Source organism: Tyto alba, unplaced genomic scaffold, assembly GCF_018691265.1.
Source record: "Tyto alba isolate M040663 unplaced genomic scaffold, T.alba_DEE_v4.0 Super-Scaffold_37, whole genome shotgun sequence".
NCBI classification, from domain to species: domain Eukaryota; kingdom Metazoa; phylum Chordata; class Aves; order Strigiformes; family Tytonidae; genus Tyto; species Tyto alba.
In genome coordinates, this window is record NW_024881312.1 from 131222 (window position 1) to 143960 (window position 12739).

The 12739-nt window shown below is 53.5% G+C and overlaps 1 long non-coding RNA gene across 1 annotated transcript; it reads right to left on the reverse strand.

Moving 5' to 3' along the window:
• Positions 1 to 7897: 7897 nt before the first annotated feature.
• LOC116964106 lies at positions 7898 to 10172 on the reverse strand. The gene is made up of 5 exons (XR_006166182.1): positions 10074 to 10172; positions 9145 to 9180; positions 8982 to 9020; positions 8519 to 8587; positions 7898 to 8039 (listed from the first exon to the last, which is right to left on the reverse strand). It is a non-coding gene; the product is annotated as an uncharacterized LOC116964106 (long non-coding RNA).
• Between the last annotated feature and the right edge of the window lie 2567 nt (positions 10173 to 12739).

The following is a 12739-nucleotide window of genomic DNA, read 5'->3' on the forward strand; positions in this document are numbered from 1 at the left end:
GTCCACTTGTTTGGGAATCGCAAGATCTTCCTTGAAGGGATGCCTGCCTTCACACTTCACAGAAGTCGACTCCAGAGGCTGAGGACTGATGTCCCTTTTCCAATCCCTTTGACCAGGACCTTACCCTAGCAAGGGATCCCAGCTGCTGGGGTTCTTACCCTTATTTCCTGACTGTTGGCCCCAATATCCAGTATCAGAGCAACCAGATGACAATTTGCCCTCCTGGATGATGGATAAAATCTTTTTCGTATCTCAGAAGCTGACCTCAGCTTCCACTGTTCCTTCTTGAATATAGAGGCAACTGATACAGCTGAGGGTTGGGTCTCTGCTCGAGCAACAGTGTGTGCTTGTATGTCTTTAGGGTCAGAAACTCTCTCTTCTCCTCGAGGGTGATGAATGGTGCTGAACCGTGCTCAGTAGATGTAGGACAAGCCCCAGCACAGTGTGACAAGCTCTGTCTCTTTGGCATAGCCAGGGCCAGGGCACCCTTTTCCAAAGACTCTGTCACTTCATTGGGATCCTGCACATGTTTGGGTTGAAGCCCAGACCATCGGAGGTGACAACCGTTCTAGGTACCTGCCAACATTGTCCCACATACCTTCCCACCGACAACCACACTACCTTGGGGCATGTCACTGGGTGATATTTCTAAATACTTGGTTAACCATAGAAAACATTGAAAAAAATTCTGGAGAAGTACTAATAGGAGTGTTTTGGTTCCCCATGGATGTTCAACATACTGAAGAGTTATTATAATGAGGGAGTAAATACCTGACACATAGAAGGCTCACAGGCTTCAGTGGCAAAGACAACTGCCATAGCCAAGGGCACCAAACACCTGGGTTCTGTTGGTGCCTTCCAGCCTTGCCAGTGCCTTTTGCCATCCCCGCCAGAGGCTGATGGACAATATCTGATACCTGCCTCTATTTCTTTGCAGGCTGTAGGCGCCCATTTCGCTTCCCCGCCTTGGTCTCACCCCAGCATTTCTGTATCTTCACTGACGTTTCCCACTACCGAGGAAAGCTCTACCACCTCAGAAACCACCCTGCCAGCAGCGAACCCAACCCGTGAGACTTTCTGTGGCCTTTCGCCTGACCAGAGAGAAGTAACCTCACCATGACCTTCTAAACCCTACATCTGCTGCTGTCCCATCACATGTTCAGGCAGAGTGGAGATGACAATCTATCCAAGCCCTCGTCCTGGATAAGGCCCGTGGGGTTACTGTGGCAGAGGAACTTTCCCAGCCGTGTTCCTGCTGCTGGCCTGTCACCTCCAGAGACAAAACTGACCTCACAGTCCCCTTCACAGCTGCACGCTTCCTGCTCGAGTTTGAGTTTCTGAGACACAACTGACCTCAGAATAACATAGTCATCCATCAACCCCATTATGGCCCAGGACCTGGCCAAATAAAGTATGCTTCTTTTATTAAAATTAACAAATATTTCTTCTATTATAATCTATGTTTCCTACTGACTATCTGAGTGCAGAAACATTCTTTACAGGAACTGCAATATTTATGTTGGCAGATTTTATATCTCCTGTGTGCATCTTTTTTTTGTTTTTCTTCCTCAACCTATTCTGTCTTCAAAAATCTCTTTAGGGGAAAGATTACTTGAATTATAGAGTAGCTCAGGTTTCAAGGGAGCCCTGAACATCTTGTCCAACTTTCAAATTCAAGGCAGAGTAACTAGACGAGGTTGTTCTAGGTGTCCACCCAGCTTTGCACCATCCACAAAGGAGCTGAAAGTGCTCTCTGTCACATCATACAAGGGGATAATAAAGACATTCAACACTGTTGGCCTAAGTACTCATCACTCAGGGATGCCAATAGTGTCTGCTTGCACAGAGGACTTTACCACATTTGGGTTTGATCATCCAGACAACTTCCCATCCATCGTTACGCACATCCCTTCAGCCCAGACGCCACCAATCTGGCTATAAGGACACCACAGGAGACCATGCCAAAGGCCTTACAAAATTCCGTGTACACAGTATTCCCTTGTTTTCCCCACCAATTCTGGTTTAGCAAGGCCTTTCTTATCCTTCAAGTGCCTGGAAATGGCAGCAGGAGGATGTGTCCCATCACCTTCCGAGGGACTGAGGTAGGCTGACCAGCCTGTAATTCTCCCAATTCTCCTTCCTGCCCTTCCTGAAGATGGGTTTGACATCTGCCTTTTCCAAGGACCCCAGAACCTCTCTGATTGCTCTGTCAGTTTTGGGGCACAGTCTAGAACGAGGGGTGTGACAGAGCAGACAGGAGCACTTGCAATGAGCCTGTCCAAGGCAGCTGAGGTGAATCTCACTGGGAAGGTGGGGTTGTTCCTGCAGTCACACACAGAAGTGTCAGGGCTCTGTCAGGGCCCACAGCTGAGCTGGCCTCGGGCACTCCTCTTACACACAGGGCTGTTCAGAGACACGAGTCCTTCCCTTGCACACGCAGAGGCAGTGCCTGCAGGAGCCATAGTGTCTCTCTGAACTCCTGCTGCCACCCCCAGAGGCTGGGAGGCACCTCAGCCTGCGGTGCTCGCCCTGCTCTGCACCCGTGGGAGATGCCCCGAGGCACGAGGAAAGGACACAGGGACGGCGGTTCAGAGAATCACCTCCCAGTGCTGCATTCAGGGGGTTTCCCGGGGGATGTGACTCTCTACATGAAGTGACCTCAAGACACAGTCAGTGTCACAGGCCTTCATGGCACCCCCAGGAATAGCTGATGGCATTTGTGCTCACCGGGGTTCATCTCAGCTCACATACATGATGTGCAGGTTTACATCTCCTCCCTAAAATGCAAAGATGCCCTTCTGACCTAGACTTCTGATGTCCCTCCATAAAGGGATGAAGAACCTCTCTGAGCTGGGGTGAGAGGCCGGTGCTGAAAAAGGTGGCTGTGAGGGGCTACTCCATGATGATTGTCCTGGAACAGTGTCATGGTTTAACCCCAGCCAGCAACTAAGCCCCCGCATCCACTTGGTCACTCCCCTGCGGTGGGATGGAGGAGAGAATCAGAAGGGTAAAAATAAGAAAACTAATGGCTTGAGAAAAAGGCAGTTTAATAGGTAAAGTAAAAGCTGCACATGCAAGTAAAGCAAAACAAGGAATTAATTCGCCACTTCCCATTGGAAGACAGGTGTTCACCACCTCTGAGAAAGCTGGGCTCCATCACACACAGCAATACGTAGGAAGACAAACACCATAACTCCGAATGTCCCTCTCTTCCTTCATCTTCCCCTAGCTTTATTGCTGAGCATGACATCATATGCTATGGAATACCTCTCTGGTCAGTTGGGGTCAGCTGTCCTGCCTGTGTCCCTTCCCAGATCCTTGTGCACCCTCAGTCTGCTCACTACTGGGGTGGGGTGAGGAGCAGCAAAGACCTTGGTGCTGTGTAATCACTGCTCAGCAGTAAAGAAAACGCCTGTGTAATCAACACGGTTTTCAGCACAAATCTAACCAGAGCCCCATACTAGCTACTAGGAAGAAAATTAACTCTATCCCAGTGTTTTGCCAATTGACGGGTTAACACAAAGGACACAGGCACCAAGCTAAAGAAATAGCCTTATTTTACTTTAGTTTAAAGCAGCAGAAAGAACAAGCAAGGTAATGCACCTAGTCATTGCTACAGAAAGCTGGCTGTAGTGATTAAGAAAGATCCATCACCAATTGCCCTCCTACTTTACCATCCCCCCGACCCGTGCATCAGCTGGGGAGCCCCGTCCCAGCGAAGGGTCGCAGAGCCTTTCCCGGCAGCTGGGAAGTCCCACGCAGGGCGTCCGCTCGTAGGGGAGGTCTGCGTCTGTGCTGGGAGAGGGCCCGGCTTTTGTACAGTTTAACAAACAAGTCTAAACAAAATGCAGGGAGATATCTGGTAGATTGACGTGCCTCACTCAGGCGTGGCCAGATCTGGCCAGGATCCGGGCACGTCTGAGGAGTTTCTGTTTTTCTCTACATTTGGGATTTATAGTTACTTCCTGTTGTTTACTTATAGTTCCCAGGGATTGTTCCCAGGGTTGCATTTCATGCTGATCAGATGCTGGTTGCTTCATGATGCTGATAAGATGCTGGTTGCTGGTCGGGGAATTCACTCAGAAGTCAACTTTGGTTTGAGGCCGATTGTTTGGGCCTTTTTTTGTTTCACCCAGCCAAAACCAACACAGGTAGCTTCTCCGGTGTGTCCAGTGAACACAGGCACAGAGCTGACACTAGTTCTTCAGGTCTCTGGCAGGAGGCCTGGCTGTGCAAGGACACTGCTGCACACCCCATCCCACGCACTCACACTGTTCACCGGTGTTTTCATCTGCCGGACAATTTCTTGGGCACATTCTTGAGATCAGCTTTGGAACAAGACCTGCGCCCTCGGGCAGTGCCCCGAGAAGATCACCTTTCTTCTTGGAAACGCTGTTGTGGAGGCCAGCTCTGTCCCAGCCGTGCCCACTGCCTGTCCCTGCCTGCGGTCACAGAGCTCCCACCCGGCAGGACGGGGACCAAGCTGCCAGAGCACGCAGACCTTTTACCAAACCAAACAGATCAGAAGGAGAGTGTGGAAGTGAAAAGAGAACAGCTTTGGAAGACCAGTTGGTCTCTGGCAGTCCTGCCACGATGGGACTCTTCCCCTCCAACTCTGCACATAGGAGTTGTTCCTGCAGCTCTGAAAGGGCCTTGGAGGAAGGATCTCAGAAAAAAAAAAAAGTTACTGCAGGGCCCTTTATTTTGTTCAAACACACAGAGAGCACAGCTCCTCATTTACAGAGCCACTCGGTCAGAAAAGCAAAGCAGACAGTGAATTGGGAAGGGGATGACAACATCATTACAAGTCAGATACCAACAAGAACAAAAGAAAATGCAGATGATGGGCTGGGCCTGTAATGAGTTGCATTGTAACTGTTGTGCAAAAGAAGATGAAGAGTTCATTTGCTTAAAAACATCAGGTCATCTATTTCCTCACTGCATCCTTGAGCTCCTGGTTCCTCATGCTGTAGGTGAGGGGGTTCACTGCTGGAGGCAGCACCGAGTACAGAAATGACCACCAGGTCCAGGGATGGGGAGGAGATGGAGGGGGGCTTCAGGTAGGCAGAGATGGCAGTGCTGATAAACAGGGAGATCACGGCCAGGTGAGGGAGGCACGTGGAGAAGGCTTTGTGCCGTCCCTGCTCAGAGGGGATCCTCAGCACGGCCCTGAAGATCTGCACATAGGAAAAAAGAATAACTATAAACACCCAAATGCTATAGAGACACCAGCCACAAAAAGTCCAACTTCCTTGAGGTAGTCAGAGTCTGAGGAGACCTTGAGGATCTGGGGGATTTCACAGAAGAACTGGTCCAGAACATTGTCATTGGCAGAGTGGTTGTGAGAATGTGTTGGCAGCGTGCGGGAGAGAATTGAGCAGCCCAGTGCCCCAGGCAGCTGCTGCCATGTGGACACAAGCTCTGCTGCCCAGGAGGGTCCCGTAGTGCAGGGTTGGCAGATGGCAACGTAGCGGTCATAGGCCATGACGGTGAGAAGGGAATATTCTGATGATATCAAAAATAGAAACAGAATTACTTGGGCAGCACATCCCGGCTGGGAGATGTCCCTGTGTCCCAGAGGGAATTGGCCGTGGCTTTGGGCAGAGTGGTGGAGATGGAGCCCAGGTTTCTGCAAATGCCAGGAGGAGGAACTGGGTGATGGAGCTGCTGTTGGACATTTGTTCACTCTGCGGATGGAGGATGGTTGAAAGAGAAGAAGACATAAGCAAGTTAGGGCAGACTATTTTACTCAATCCTATTCTATTTCCCCCCAAATCCTCCAAAGTTATTTCTCTTTTTGAGGGAACTTCTTTCATTCCTTTTCGTGAGGTCAGGTTTGTGCTGCTGCTGAGGACGCTTTCTCTGAAGGGGCAGAAATCCTTAACTTTCATATTGCTCTCAGCCTGAACGGGAGCCCTGAAGGACAAACTAACTCCCTGTGTCCTAGCGCAGAGCCAGGAGGGCTGGTCTGCCCACGAGTGACCTGCTGGTCACCACAGAGGTACCCTGTGCTCACACATCCCTCCATTGGGGGATGCTATCACTAAAAACTGTGCTTGGAAGCATCCAGTTTTCAAGTCCATTTCTCCAAACTGTTCTCTCTTTCCTTGCACAGCTGAGCAGGGGGGATGCAGAGGCGTGTCCCGACTCTCTGCTGTCTTTAGCTGCCACAGCCAGGAGCCTTTTCTCTGTCCCCATGTCACCTCCTTGTCAGTGCTCACAGCCCCCATCCCACCCGCTGTGTGCTCAGCTCTGCCCTGAAGACCAAGGGGCATCTCCCTGTTCGCAGGTCCTAATGAGTAGGTCAGACAAGCACTTGATGTCTCTCCTTCCCCCCACAGCTTCTCCCCACAGCGCCGTGGGGAGCTCCCCGGGCAGGCTGAGTGCTGACCCTGGCAGGCGGCAGAGTCCCTGCCCAAGCACACAGCCCCCTGGGGTGCAGTTCAACGCATGAGGCGCTGGTTGGATGGTCGCATCCAGAGGGTAGTGGTCAATGGCTAGTGGTCCAGATGGATATCAGCGACGAGTGATGACCCTCAGGAGTCCGTGTTGGGAGCAGCACTGTTTAATATCTTCGTCAGTGACATAGATGGTGGGATCAAGTTAACCATCAGCAAGTTTGCAAACACCACCAAGCTGAGTGGTGCAGCTGATACACCTGAGGGATGGCATGCCATCCAGAGGGACCTGGACAAATGAATCCCTGAGAGTCCATGTGAAACTCGTGAGGTTCAACAAGACCAATTGCAAGGTTGTGCACATGGGTCGGAGCAATCCCCAGTATCGATACAAACTGGAGGATGAATGGACTGAGAGCAGCCATGCTGAGATGCGCTTGGGAGTACTGGATGAAAAGCTGCGAGCAGTGAGGTTTGCTCCTCGTCATTGTCTCAATGTTTACTCTGTCAGGTCTGTGTCCTGGTACATTTTGGTGTCTGATTTCCCCGTTTTCCATTGGTTTCCCGATTGCCATTTCCTGCCCTGACACCACAGTCCATGCACAAGCCACAGGATGATGGTGCCCATCAGCCCCAATTGCATTCTGCTGCCCTGGGGAATCTCCGATCCCACCAGAGCCCCTGGTAAATATTCCCCTGCAGACAACCCCGCTGAAGACATGAAATCATAGAATCTTAGAATCATGTTGGTTGGCAAAGACCCTTGAGGTCATCCTGAAGATAATCACATGCAGTGGTGGGAGGGAAAACTTCCTAATGTAAAAGTGGGTGATACATCAGTGCATGCCTGGAGAGCTGAAGCCACAGTCAAGAGGTAACGAACACAAAGCCCCACAAAGCCTGGCCACACGTGTCGGGGGATGGGGCAGGTCTGGTGCCCGTGTGCTGCCTTCCTGGCCTGTGGTGGGGCTGAGGGGGCCCCAGAGAGAGGGGCATGAGCTGGGGGTCTGGGAAGGCGCATGGGCCCAGCATGGGGCTCTGACATCTCCTGTCAAGTCAGGACTGTCGAGTCCATGGGAGAGGGACCCACTGCCCTTCCCAGCGCGGGGCAGAGGATCCAGGGGTTGGGCTGCCTGTCCATGTTCTCTTGCCCCGACACCAAATTGTCCTCTTTGGGGGACAGTGCTCACTGGAGCCCTGGTAAGGACCTGTTCCCTGCTGTGCCTCCAAAACACCAGCTGCCCCAAGGGCTGACACCGTCTGCGCCTTCCCTCTCCCAGCCTCATGGCGGGGATGTTCCAGTTTGCCCGAATCCGCCCTTCCCTGGGGGCACATGCTGGGTGGGAAGAGGATCTCTTTACGGAGACACTCCAGGTGTCCGGGCTCCTTCAGTCCGTCAGCTCACCGATGTGGTGCAACCAGAGAGGACCGAGGCGTCTGGGTGATGGCAGAGGAGAGGGGATATGGACACAGACATGGACACACAAACAAGCAGAGCGTAGCATTGCTGAAGGGGTTTATTGATCGTTAGAGGGAAATGGCCCAGGGCTCACAGGGGAACAGGTGGGGTCATCCAGGGATGATCATCTCCTCATGCCACTGGAGGGAGACAGGTCCAGACTGCCACCAGCATCTTCAGTCCTGAAAGATAGAGCCCAAAGATAGTGTCCTCTGGAACCTAAGAGGTTCTTGTCCCCACCATCGGTCTCTGAAGAGTCCTGGGGAAGGAGGAGGGCATTGGAGCCCTCATTCTACCCAGGAGAGGAAGTGGCTCTCCTGAGACCCATATGGCACCCAGAGCCCCTTGCCCAGTGAGTCATTACCCCGGGATGCCCTTAAATCTCCCATAGCCCTGCCCAGCCCTCGCGGTGACCCTGGGGGTCAGTATGGCACCGGAGCTCCTGCCTGGCCGGCACGGTGAGCCTCTGGGTCCGTAGAGCCCCACGGAGTCCAGGAAAGGCATGGGGTCAGCTCTGTCCAGCTCAGCCTGGGACGTGGATCAGGGCGAGTCCCCTCTGTTTCCCTCTCCCATACCCAAGGTCTGCCCACCCCTGAGGGCCCAGGGGTCCCCCGGGGTCCGGGCTCCTTTGTGGGGCTGGAGATGTCCCGATGTTGCTCACCTAGACTTCAACAGCTGCAGCCAGGCGTTTCTGGCGCACAAATTCCATCAGCTTGTCATCCATAAGGGGCTGTGGAGAAAGAGATGGTTAGGGACATGCTTGGTGGCACTGGGGTGTACTGGGAGGCGGGTGAGATCAATGGGGTCCTTGGGGAAGGTGCCTCTGGGGACACATGGGGTACGTGAGTTTGTATGTGGTGCGCAAAAAGCAGTGGGGGTCCTGGGGAAGGCGTTCTCCTAAGTGCGTGACTGTGCAGTGGGGCTTTCTGGGGTGTACTGGGTTGTAATGGGATGGATGGGAATGCAATGGAGCCTCAGGGAGCAGGGGCTTCCCTGGGAAAACACTGGGGTGCAAGGGTGTTTTCTGGGGTTGTACTGGGCTACACTGGGGTGCACTGGGATGTCCTGGAGTGTCATGTCCATGGAGGGGAGGGTCTGGGTCCAACAGAACTCATGGTGCCCACCTCAGCTCTCTTCACTTTCCCGAATTTGAGAAACTGCACCTGTAGAGAGACCATGAGACCTCACTGGTCACTGGATGTCCCCAGTCCCAGCAAGGGATGGGAGAACAAAATTGTCCTCCTGTTGTCCAGACCGTGCGCCCTCTAAGTCCACCACACTACTTACCTCTCTCTCATAATTTTCACCTTCTTTCACGAATGCCTAGGGAAGAAGAGGAAAGATGTTATCTAGATTGGACCTTGGAGGGGCGGTGGGTGGGTCACAGGTGTACCCCCATCCACCCAGGCTGGGGAGAGAGACAAGGATAGCAAGGGGAATACCGGGCCTCTAAAGAGGGTGGGATGGAGGCGAACCAAAGGTAGGGCACTGGGCAGAATTATCAGATTTCAAGAGACTGGGCTGGGGGTTGTTGATGTGACAGGACTACGTGGGATGCAAATGTGGGGAAATGATTACAAATGGAAGGGACATAGGGTCTTCAAGCGTGGTAGTTGGTGGGGACAGAAGGAAGAGGATTACAGAGGACCAAACTGATGTGATTAGGAGAGTGTCTGGGAGTGGGGGGTTCAAGGAAGAGGATATGGGGACACTACCACAGTGGAAAGGATGTAAGGCAAAGGACTGAGGGGAGAGATGGAAAGAAAGGTAGTGGGAGCAGCAAAAGGGAGGGATTTGTTGACCCTTGGTTGGACGAGGAGGATATCCTTCGGAGAGATGTCTGAGGGGAAAGAAAGGATGGGATGGGGATGTGCAAAAGAGAGAGAGATGGGGGCACCAAGACAAGAAAATGGTCTGGGCCCTCAGAGGATTTTGTAGTGGACCCTCTCAGGGAATGGAGAGGACTGGTCATTCAGTGAAGAACACGGGTTCTGGACACAAAAAGATTAACTGCGGGGAAGTAGGGGAACAGATGTAATTGTGGGAGGGACAAAGCTGAATGCCCAGGCTGGAGGTGCAAAAGAGCATGGAGGAGCCCCTGGGTGGGAAAGGGAAAAGCCAAAGCCAGGGGTTTCGTGCTCACCACTACAATTCTGTTCCTGCAGCCCAGACCCATTCCCACCCACGAGCCCCTCCTCGTGGTATTGGGGACTCACCTGAGCATCTTCCGGAGTGCACAGCAGGATGGTGAAGAGCAGGGCCACGCTGAGCATTGCGACCTTCATCTTCCTCTGTGGTGCGGTGAGTGTTGGGTGAAGATGGAGAAGGTGAGGGGCAGATTTATTCCATCCATGACTCCTCCTTTTTCCTCCCGAGAGCCCCCAGGGCAAAGCCAGGCTTGGCAGAGACACCAGCCCTGGCAACAAGCCCAGCCCAGGCACAGAGTCACCCCCGCCTCCGGCACGGATCCGGACACCTTCCTCAGCATCAGTCCAGCTTCCTGCACGGGGCAGCTGCTCATGGATGGGCCCTGGCATCTGGGGGTTGTTAGGGAGCACACAGAGCACCCCTAACAGCCGAACACCCTACGGTGATGCCCCACTCTTCCAACATTAAACCATCATCCAGCTTCCTCCCACAGCCAGATCTCTGCATCTTCCAGTGCCCCTCACCTCTCATCACTGCCATCTGCCAGTGCTGCCCACCTCCCAGGGCAATCTTTCTCTCCAGGACTCCACCAGAGGTGATGCCAGCCTCAAATTAGGAGACTCGCAGAGTGATCTTGAACTGTTTTCCATCCCCTTGGGTAAAGCTGGGGCTGGGACTGACCCCTATTCTCAGAGCACCAGGGACCAAGGATTAGGGAACTCTGGAAAGTGGGAGGACAGCTGGGCACATGGGAACAGCAAGGTGACTGGGATCTTCAGTCACTGGAGGCACTGGGGAGCACTTGTGAGTACTGGGCACTGGGAGACAAGGCTTTGGCTTGGGGGCAGTGCTGGGGTGGTCACGGTGCCCAGCTCCAGCCCACCCCATCCCCTTTGCACTGCGGGCTTCAAACGGATCCAGCCTGCAGCCACGGCCTCCCCAGGGCGAGAGCAGAGGGGAATATCCCCTGCCCCTGCCCCTGCCCCTGCCCGCGGCCACCGTGCCCTCCCAGACAGCCTGGGTCCCACTCTGCAGAGCTGTCCCCGGACGGTGGGTGCCGGTGACTCTGTGCCTCTGGCTCCAGCCCCGTCCTGGCTGGGACTCGGACACAGCTCACCCGAGGGCCTTGACCCCACCGAGTGTCCCTTCAATGCTCTCGTCCTTGGCCCAGCCCAGCTCTGTCCCCGAGCAGGATGTGGCCGTCCAGAGGGACGCGATGAAGTGGGTGCTTGTCCCCGGGCAGCCACTCACAGCTAATTGCGGGGACAGAGCCGCCCTGGCGAGAGGAGGGAGGTTTGTCCCCGCAGCATCTCTGATAAGCCGTGTTTGCCCCGAGCCTGTGGCACAAGGAGCCCGTTCAGACAGCTTGGGGCTTGCTGACAGAACAGAACTTAGAGCTGCCCGGGTGATGGGCTGCCTCCCCAGGGCCACCGCGTCCCTTTCCCTCTCCCCACCTCGCCTGCCCTGCAGCTATCCCGGCCTTTCCAGGGTGGTTTCCTTTGCAGCACCCCCGGCCCAAGCATCACCGTCCTGGTGGCGCTGGGCAGTGTCCTCTGGCCAGGCTCGGGCAGGGGCAGGGGGGGCTTGTACACGAGGGTTCATTACTCCACGCTGAGTGGGGAGAGCCGCTGGGTGAAGCTGCTGTCCTGGCTTGCACCAGCCCGGCACGACCTTTCCCATCCACCCGGCACCGGTGCGCTGGTTCTGTCTGGTGATGACACTCACCCGACCTGCCACCACCGCTCTCTTCAGGATGCAGGTGCCTCAGGAAGCAAAGGAAAGAGAGGGGTCCTCTGTTAGCAGGGACATACCCATGATGGAGACAGGCAGAGTTGGATCAACAAGCTCAGGCAGCCCTGTTTTACCTCCCTGTAGATGCACACAGCTATCACAAGAGACAGATTGCAGGGCAGATATTTATTTATTTCTGCATACCAAGAAGAGGGCATTTTTCCTGGTGGTGTGAGCTAGAACTGGAAGGAGATAGGGCCAGTAAGGTCAGTGTCGGGAGGTGCAGCATGTAATTATTTGTGTCTTTCATTGCTGACGGTCAGAAGTAACCGCAGGTAATGACCAGCAAATGCAGCGGCCGCACTGAGCGACAGCAGCACTGAAGGCATTGGGCTCGTTGCCTCTGCTGAGTGCCTGGGACATCCACTTTATGACAGCAGAGCCACGAACACTTTCTAAGGCTGGCGTGTTCCTCCGTAATCTCATCCTCTGTTTGCTATGTGCCACAGTAATTCAAGCTGCCACGCTGTGCTTCCCAATCACCATTCACTTTCACAACCTTCCAGCAGTCCGTTTCACACGTCTGAAAGTAAAATAGTTCTCTGGTCTAGTCCTCTGCCTAGGAGGGTGTGAGGGTCATTTATTTTTGTGAGGCACAAGCTGGGAATCAAAGGCTGGTGGCAACAATCTGGTTCAGGTTTTGAAGTCAGTGGGAGGTTTGCCTGAGTTTCGGTGAATCCAAGGTGTCACTGGGTTTGTTCCCGTGGTGAGTCAGACTCCTGTCACGGCTTCAACGAAATAAAAGTACACTGATAAGTCTTTCTCAAGATACGTAAATGGCTCAGATTCTTCTCTGACATTATATGTCATTTTAAATTCCTCTGGTTATATCTTTACAGGATATGAACGATATATCTTTACGGGACACTAGCTATAAAGAAGAGATCTGTTGTGGATCAGCTGTGAAAATAATTTAGGCAACTGACTTGAATATTTGCTTTGG